The sequence below is a fragment of the Tupaia chinensis genome, unplaced genomic scaffold (assembly GCF_000334495.1).
Source record: "Tupaia chinensis unplaced genomic scaffold, TupChi_1.0 Scaffold000448_1, whole genome shotgun sequence".
NCBI classification, from domain to species: Eukaryota; Metazoa; Chordata; class Mammalia; order Scandentia; family Tupaiidae; genus Tupaia; species Tupaia belangeri.
The window spans coordinates 806,170-812,582 of record NW_006159953.1 but is presented as its reverse complement, the minus strand read 5'-3'; positions in this window follow the sequence as shown (position 1 = coordinate 812,582).

Sequence of the window (6,413 nt, the reverse complement as noted above, 5' to 3'; positions counted from 1 at the left end):
AGGATTAGTGCCTTTATGCTACTAACACAATCACAAATTTATAAATCGGAGAATAGTTTTCTTTTTTTGATAACTTTTTGTGAATTATGCAGATTAACCTGAGCCAAGAAAAGTACATACTACATAATTTAAGAAACTGATTAAGTTCATATGCAAAGGTGCACAGAAGTCTAAATATGAGAATCCACATACTGGCAAATACTCAACAGTGCACAGTGTTTTGATTTTTGTTTTGCTATAGAACACATGTACCCACTACAGAGAGAGAGAGAGAGAGTGAGAAAGCAACCCCCAGAAGAAATGACCACACCACAATCCCTTCTCCATTCTTCTCTTGGGATTTTGGGCACACGCACATGCCCCGCTTTCCAAGCCACTAAATGTGGGACTCAAACCTCACAGTTGACTATGTGGCACCCAGTCACATTAACGTCCACCCCACCAGCTAGCCCAACAATGCACAGTTTTGGGAAAACTATGAAAAATACTGTCATTTTTACTGTATTACAAATTTAAAAAATGCATTTAATAAAATCTAGTAATGCACAGAGATGAACATAAGTAGCTGTGTCTTTCCCTTGACTTGAGCTTCCTCAAGAACCAACATTTAGTAAGCTGTTTCTAGATGCTCTCAGTTTTTAAGGGACCTCCATCTCACAACACCTCCGTGAGCTCTGCACTCCCTCGTCCTCACTACACTGGGCTGTGCTAGGGGCTGTGACCTTCCACTCTGCTACAGAGCCTGCAGGAACCCTGTTAGCACGGAGCAAACTTTTCACATGGAATATATTGACATTATGTAACATTTAAAACTTTAAAACAATGCCATAGTACAAACAACTGATCCCAAGATAAATATTGGCATGAGATTTTACAAAGATCATGGTTTCTATATACAAATGAGTAAACACAGTATTAGTTATAGATTATATACTAGAGTAATATCAGCAAACAGAAGTAACCAAATATGTATACCAGAAGTATAAAATAGAAAATTTTCTTGCATTTTCAAAGTTAGTAATATAATCCAAATACTTAGGCTTTATTAATCTGATAGGACAATGACATTTTATTGCTTTAATCTGCAGTTTGGATTGCTAATGTGCAATCTTTACTTTTTTTTTTTTTTGCTGTGACTTTTGGTTTATGTATAAATATACATCCTTGTGGCATATAGTATGGTTTTTCAAAATGTGTAATGGGACCAGCAGTTAGTGTAATGGCTATGTCGCTGGACTCCCACGTAGTCGACCGCGGTTGGAGTCCAGGACCCGGTGGCTTAAACTCATGCTGGGCACATGTGCGTGCGTGCCCAAGATCCCAAGAGGAGAATGGAGAAGGGATTGTGGCGTGATCATCCCCACTGGGGGGTGATTTCTCACTTTCTGTCTCTCTGTCTGTCTGTCTGTCAGGGGAGCACACATGCCCTATAGCAAAAACCTCTCCAAAAAAAGAAAAAAAAAGTGTAATCAAATCAAGGATCTAGATATATTCATTTTATTCAACACTGAACATTACATTATGTTGTGCATTTTTGATAGTTCTAAATATACTAAGAATGTTATTTTTATTATTTTTATCACTTTATGATTAATTTTTGTTTTATCACTATGATCACAATATGTATAGACTTTTAATTACATATTTTATGTAAGTATTAAACACATTGATTTTGACAGGGGTCAGCAGATGGCATAATGATTAAGGTGCTAGACTCCCACATGACCAACCATGGTTCAAATCCCATCTGGCAGCTTGAAATTTATGACAGTCATGTTTGCATGTGTGTCCAAGATGATGAGGGGGAATTGAAGTGTGACCATCCCCCTGGGGGGGTGATTTCTCACTTTCTCTCTGTCTGTCTGTCTCTATGGCAAGTACACATGTCCTATACCAAAATCTCTCTTAAAAGAAAAAGAAATCTTGATCTCTTCTTGTGGGCATTTATTAATTATTTTAAATTTGAAACTTTTGTTTTACTCAAGATTTTAAATATAGTTTTAAATTTTTGTTATTTTGAAACACTGAAAATTTTTCTTCACATTTTAACCTGCTATATTCATTGTATTCCTAGAGCTCATTGATACTAATGAAAATTGTGGCATAATTGAAAAACTATCAGATAAATAAGAAAATCTGCTTCAACTAAAGGTAATGAAAAAGAATATAAAGACATCTAGGTAGGCATATTTGCTGGTTAGATTCACTCACTGTGCCTTCCCTTCAAATAAGAAAACATTTTTTAAGATAATTATTTATTTAATTTTATTTATCATTATGATTTTTTTTTTTTTTTTTTTTAGTTTTGCTACAGAGCTTGTGTGCTCACCAGAGAGAAAGACAGCAGTAAAGTGCCAGATCTGGGACTCAAACTGCTGTTGACCGTGTTGGAGTCCAGTTCCTTAACTGCCATTGCCGTCTGCTGGCTCCAAGAACATGATTTTTTTTTTTAAATAAGGATGATGAAAAATTAACTCTATTTTAAGAAAATATATATAGGTCCTGAAAAAACCGTTATTAAGTAATAATATCTAAGGGCTGAACAGCTGCACAATGGTAACATAACATTCTACAAAGTTGATTCGCTTAAGAAGGTTCCAGGTTTGAATCCGGAGACCTCCTTGAACACACTGGGTGAGTAGATGATGAAAGACTAGCTGAGAACAGGGGGTGGATCAAGGCAGGAAGACTGTTGGAAGTTTCTGTCTCCCTTTCTATTGCTTTCTGTCTCTCTCACTCATATAATAAAGAAAGAAAGAAATGTTGAAAAAAGTTAAATAGAAATAGATTGCTCTCTCTCTCAGTCATAGAGTTAACAGCATTTTTATTCTTAATATGTATGTTTTCGAATTTTTCTTCATTTTTATATGAGTTCAGAAGCAGTATAGGATGTTCAGCTTTGAGCCAAACAGTCTGGGCTGAAACCCAAGCTTTGTACCTTCATAGTTATATAATGATGGCAAGTGATTATTCACTTCAGGGTTTCAGGTTATCTGTAAAATGAAGTTAGTGTTACTAATACTCAAGTCACTTAGAACAATGTCAAGTATGTAATATACTTTTGATAAATATTAGCAATTATTAATATGCAAAGCTTTATAGATATAATTGATGGCTTTTAATTAGTCTATATGCTGTATGATCTTGTTTGACCCTCAGGTTACTGTGAGTGAGGCACCATTCTACAGACTGGAAAACTGAGCCACAGACAGGTAAATCGTTACCAGAGGTCATGAGGAATAGGTGGAGCTAGTGTAGGATCTAAGCCATTTAAAGCCTGAGAAAGCCACATAATACTGCCTTTGATCATAATCGGTAGCTATATTGATTTGAGATCATTTCTCGATCTATTTATCTCTATACATAGACTTTTTTTGGCCACATAACTTCCGAGAGAAAACATGGGAAGGAAGCGAATTCTCTAAGAGATGTGATGTGCTCATTTCTCTTAGCATCTGCATCTGCATCTGCATATTACCTTATATATAAATGATATGTTATATAAATGATATGTGTATTATTTCCTGTGGGATAATGGACCAGCACTGCTGAACGATTTTTTATTCCATAATGTGTTCAGTTTATATCAATACTTTTTCCCCACCAACTTGCACTTCACGCCTCTTTGAAATGATTACAAGTTGAGGATATTTTAGATACATATAAAAGAAAAAGAAAGATGATAGGGACTCCCACTGGGATAAGAAAGTGAATATGAATCTAAATTAATTTATTCAGTTAGCTTAAGTGGCAATAAAATGTGGTATTCCCACATCTCATAACTTTCGAAATGATGATGAATTTTACTCAAAATGGTTTTAAAGGAAAAAGATTAGACAGCCTTATGACTTGAAAAGGGACAGTCGCATCAGAAGCAAAGATTATTTAAAGCACATGTCAAGAATTGCATGCCATGTTTGGCTCTTTACAGATTGTGAAAGCAGCCATGAATGTACATATTATGCACTTCATTCCTACTTAAATTCTCATATCAGAAATCCAGGGGCTTTATTGCCCAAGGAGGAGATAATGTCAATAGCTTACAACCTTGCTGAAGATAAATGCACTCTTAATGCTGTCTAAAGGGTAAGCTTGTAACTTATGGAAAATAAACGTCAAGGTGAGACATCGACTTCGAGTGATGCTCGCCCATGAGAGCCATATCCCTGTTGCACTATAGCTCATGTGTAGATTTATCGTTTGTTTCACTCACTTAAATAGACCCAGTCTTGTTCAAACAATACACTGCTGTGCCTGACTTAATTTAGTTGGAAAACCTCTTGGCTCTGAGTTTCATTACATAGCATAATAGATGATACATAGAGGTACATTTTAGAGTGTATAAATCCTTCACTAGAGCGAGCGATTTACTATTGTGCTTGAATAAGAAGTAAGATTTTCATTCCTTAAACTCATAATGTAAAGGAAAAAGAACGATTAGTTCCCTAGTAGTCTTACTGGGTGACACAAGGCTATCATATGCTGCAACACAGCAAATTAATTGATATTGTGCCGAGTGAGTCTCCTTTATTCATTCAGGCATCTCTGAAGATGAAAGAAGCAGAGTGTTTTCTTAGTTACTGTGATGAGATTATTTAATTATAATCATCTGGCTATGGCTTAGTTCATGACACAAGATAATCTAATGTAGAGATTGCAGCAGGGACACAAGGTAAACAGGGCTGCAAAGTGGGAGGAAGAAAGGTGTTTCTTTTCCTCTGATGGAGATCAAAGGATACATTTGATTATTTGGGATTGCCCCAGTGTTTTGTTTTGTTTATGAGAGATCCTGGAATATGTTAACTAAAAATTGTAGTTACCTGCCAATATTGTTGAGGTTGAAGGGACACTCAGTTTTTTTCATAATTGATAAAAAAGAATTATGAAAACAAAGGAAAACTTACCATAGGTCACAACAAACAATTAGAAGGCTTTTGGAAGACAGATTAATAAAGTTCACCTTAATATTATCTACCCTGGGACCAGCAGGTGGCATGGTGGTTAAAGCACTTGACCCTCCCATGTGGCCATTCATGGTTACAGTCCCAGACTTGGTGGATTACTTTCTCACTTTCTCTCTCTCTCACCAAATTAAAATAAATGAATTAATAAATACAATTAAATAAAAATAATTCTTTAAAAAAACATTTTCTATCTTAAAATAAATCCTCTACACTATTTTGGCTTCTTTGTTTTCTGTTTTTTTTTTTTCTTCCTGTTTTGTGTTATCATTCTTAAGGTATAATTTATTCTGTTTTTATCTTCCTGCTTATCATATAGAAATATCATTGATCAGTGTTTATAAATTTCTGTTATTTCCATTGTGGAATAGAAAATCTAATAATTTATAAAAAACTAGATTATTCTGAACAACTAAGAAAATATTGTAATGTTACTCAAATAACAGTTCAGAAAAGAATAGAATACTTTGAAAATAAAAGAATAGTTTGATGAGAAATAAATAACAATATATTTCAATGCACTAAAATATCCCAGGGACTTAGAGACATTTTTAAAGAAAAATGTTGAGGATTGTTTGGTAGACATATATTATTATTATTTTGAGAGAGTTTTGTTATAGGGCGCATGCCACAATCCCTTCTCCATTCTCCTCTCCAGATTTTGGGCATGTACACATGCACATGTACCCGGTGTTAGATTCAAGCCACCAGATCCAGGACTTGAATCACGGTCAGCCATGTGGAAGTTCAGCACCTTAACCACTATGCCGCCTGCTGACTTCAGACATGTAATATTCTTAAGTGACCAATTATTACAAAAGAAAATTACTTTTTTTTGATAATAAGCTACTTCTACCTGAATTCAAATTCAGATTCAGTTAGTGTTTATTGAATATCTATTCTGAAACTCATTTCCTTAAAGTGCTTTTAAATATATCATTATTTCGTGATATATTATTTAAATTAATGTAATTTTATTGCTTCACAAGATATATGCTAATACCTGGCCCATATTTTTGTGATATTATTGAACATATGTATTATTAAAATATTATTAAAATATGCTTGTCATTTACATTTCTTTGGTTGAAAATAATGTGCTCCGTTTTTTAAAAAGTATTAGTTATTTAATTTTTTAAATTTATTATTATTATTTTAATTCACTATCAGCCATGTGGGCTCATCAGACAGAGACAAGAGAAAGAGAATGTGAGAAACAAGCCACCAGGTCCAGGACTTGAACCGCGGTCGGCCATGTGAGTACAGCGCCTCAAACATTATGTCACCTGCTGGCCCTTAACACAGCTTTTTTTATATTATTTATAGTATTACTATGACAGGTTTACTCACATATTCTGATTTAAACTTAATTTGAAAATCTTACTCTCTACACATATATTTTCATCAAATACTAGAATCTTTTGGTGCAGTTAACTTGAGATAAAGGCAAGT